This window comes from Centruroides sculpturatus, unplaced genomic scaffold (genome assembly GCF_000671375.1).
Source record: "Centruroides sculpturatus isolate CEXI.00-Female unplaced genomic scaffold, Cexi_2.0 scaffold1954, whole genome shotgun sequence".
Classification (NCBI taxonomy): domain Eukaryota; kingdom Metazoa; phylum Arthropoda; class Arachnida; order Scorpiones; family Buthidae; genus Centruroides; species Centruroides sculpturatus.
In genome coordinates this window covers 84,191-87,951 of record NW_019386043.1, presented here as the reverse complement: position 1 = coordinate 87,951, position 3,761 = coordinate 84,191, and positions in this window count along the sequence as shown.

Below are 3,761 nucleotides of genomic sequence, written 5' to 3'. Positions count from 1 at the left end.
GCAAAGTGCGCCTGGGTACTGAGCCTTTCCGCCACGACAAGGCTGGTACGTACGAGTTGGGGTGGTGCTAAAAAGCACCAAACCCCCATTTGGAGAGGAGTAAATAGGGACAATCGTTTCAGAAGTCCAACTTTCCTTACCACTGCACCTACCCAAAAGGGTTTATCAGTGAAAATAAAAACCTACTTAACATCTACTGTATCTAACTGCAATACCATTTATAACCTTTAAACTTAACATAAAAATTAAAATGGACATTAAATTTAATAAACTAATTCCTAACAATAAAATATACTATAAATACAACAAACTCCCCTATATAGTAAAGGCATCATATTTAAAAGAAAATGACTAAAATAAATAATATTAATAAAAGTGTGTAAAAAAAACCTTTAAAATCCAATAAATAAACACCATCTCAACAAACGCCATTTCATCCTTACCTTAAACATTTCCCTTATAATTCTAAAAACTTTATTATATACACGTTCCTTATTCACCAAATTTTCATAACATCTTTCACTAAGCAAAAGCTCACTACCTGAACGCAAATCCATAAGCAACGAACAATCAAACAGGAAATGAGCCAGGGAATCCACTGAACCGCACTCACAATGATCATCATTTACTAACTTAAAAGAAAACAATTTTTGTCGAAAGTCCCCATGACTTGTCAGAGCCTGCGTAACATAATAATCAGGCGAAACCAACTTTGCCATCAGCCTCTGCTGAATAGTAGGGAAAAAACAAAAAGTAACCCTGCCCCTTTCTTCATTAGCCCATCTAATTTGCCAAATATTGTTTAATTCATTCCTTGATTTATCCATAAACTGTTGCCTATCTAACACAGTCTCATCGGCCCTAAATCGGAGGGAGCCCACATCAAAAGACCTTCTAGTTTTATATAAATACCTATAATAAGCATTTTTTACTTCTAGGTCTAATGGCAGAATGCCTGAAACAACTTGAAGGGCAGGGGTTGATGTTGTTCGATAAGCTCTGGTTATCATCAGTAAAATTGTCCTCTGAGCCTGGTCCAATTTCCTAATATGAAGGGCCCCAGCCCGTCGCCCCAAGCACCAGCTGCATATATAATTATTGGCACAAATAGGGCATTATAGAGGTAACGCAGAGCAGAGTGCTGAAGCCCCCAGTCCGCGCCCGCCAGTCCCTGTAACCTAGCAAAGTTAACTATTGCTTTCTTACAAACATCTTCTACATGTGGAGTAAGGCCCATGCCCGTACTTAAGGTAACCCCCAAATACCAGGCTGTCCTTTCCATCTTAACAGAAATGCCTTTAATACGCAAGCTGGGGGGTCGATCCGGACTGAGGCAACCCCTCAGCAAGACCACCACCGATTTTTCAGGTGATAAGGTCAGCTTGATATCAGATAGTCAATCACACAAGACATTCAAAACCTCCTGTCCCCTCACTTCCAGACACCTCCGTGAGTCCCCCTCTAAAAGAAGGACCAAATCATCTGCATAAGCCACAAAAGAGACATCAAAACACCGTAATTTAACCAAAATCCCATTAAACACGTACTTCCAAAATTCTGGGCCTAGAACTGACCCTTGGGGACAGCCTCTGTTCAACCATTTAACTTTCTCCAATGTCCCTTCCCTATATATAACCTTCCTATAATTAAAATAATCTTTAAGAACACTATACAAATCATATGGACAATCAACTTCACGCAGAGACCGTAACACCGAGGGCCACCAAATGTTATCGAAGGCACCTGACACATCAAGAAAAACCCCCAATACATATTTCTTACTAGACTCCCTTACACATTCCTTACAATTGCATCAACCGTTGACTTACCTTTAACAAACCCATACTGACTTTTATCAACCTTATCTTTCATCAATAAATCTAATCTAATCCTCAACAATCGCTCAAACAATTTACCCAAAATGCTAAGTAAACAAATTGGTCGGTAAGATTTAGGAGGTTGTCCTATCCTTATCTCTACCTTTCAATACAATAACAATTTTACCTTCTTTCCACAGACTAGGAAACATTTTATAACTTAAACTTGCATTATACAAATGCAAGCTGATGGCCAGCACATACCTGTTGTCTTCTAAGAGGTGGTTGATGGTGTCAATGACTCTATGGCTCATCAATGATGTCAATGACTCATCAGGAGCTGATCGTTGAGGGCGGAAGCCAAATTGACTGTCATGGAGGTGGGAGTTTTTTTCCAGGTGCCATAGGAGCCTGTTGGTAATGAGCCTTTCCAGGACCTTACCCAAAACCAGCAAGAGAGAGATTGGCCTGCTCTCAGCGGAGTTGCCCGGTTTGGGAACAGGGACAATAATGGAATGTTTCCAGGAATTGGGAAAGAAACCTTCCCTGAGGCAAGCGTTGTAAATCTTAGTTAGAATTTCAGGGATCAGGAACCACAAGTGCTTGGCTAACTCCGGCGTGATAAAATGTAAATGAGCAACAGTCGGCCCGCTAGAGCCCGCCGAATCCCGCCAGGAAAAACGAATGAAATGAGTAAAAAGTCACGTCCTTCCGGGCCAAACTTCCCAAAAACTAAGTATGATACTCACATACAGTTCAGGAAAAGTCCTCCATATCCAATTTCGGTTTATCTAATCATATCGTCCTAAGAATCGATTCCGAATTGAAGAGTGCAAAACATCCAAAATTTCACGAAGTTCTTGGTGGACCGGAACAAATTTGGTATCCAAAGAACCAGGACGAATTCGCTGACACGACGACACACAAAAAACCGCACAAAAGTAAAATTATCCACAATAAATGGCGATTAATCCGGGAGCACGATTTGCAAGCTCGCGCACTGCCCATAGGCTCCGTAGCCGTCCATTAGATAGGGACAAGCGTCCCAAATGGTCCCAAACTAACTCTACCGCACATGTCTTGTAGACTTCTCGGCAGACAATTAGAAATAACCTATAAATCCTTAAAACAGACTAAATAAATAAATATACTATTAAAACCGGACATATATAATAAATAAATAAAAACGACTTCTTATAAAATACTAACTTTGCGCATGTTAATTTTTTCCAACAACATCTCCTTTAAAACCTTAAAAACCCTTTTGTAGATAAACTCTGAAGAGACTATTTTAGCCAAATATCTATTATTATTGTTATAACCCTCATCCAAATAACTACATGTCGATCGCAGAGCAGAAAGACACGGACAGGAAAACATAAAATGAGCTAAATCATCCACTGCACCACACTCACGACAATTACTTCTTACTAAATTAAAACCAAATAACTTATCATAAAAATCTCCGTGCCCAGTGAGCACCTGGCTCACATAGTAATCCGGCATAATCCACCGTGCATGAACCCTACTCATCACTGTAGCAAAAAATAGAGCAGTCTGCCTACCCTTCGCCGAACGACACCAACGATCATTCCATTCCAAATATAATTGATGCCTTATTAATTTTTTAATCTTAGATAACATCATACCACAGCAGTCCTGCGGGAAGGATAACGTCCCCAATACAAAGGGCTTATTTTTCCGTGCCAAAAAATTATAATAATGAGCCCTAACCTCTAAATCTATAGGTAACTCACCAGCAATTAACTGTAAAGCCTCAGTAGAGGTCATTCGGCAAGCACTGGTCATTAATAATAATGCAATCCTCTGGGCCTGAAAAAGCCTCCTCATATCCAGGGCCCCCAGTGCGTCGCCCCACACACCAGCTGCATAAACGATAACGGAAACGAACAGATGCCTGTATAAAACCCGAAGGGCAGGGAG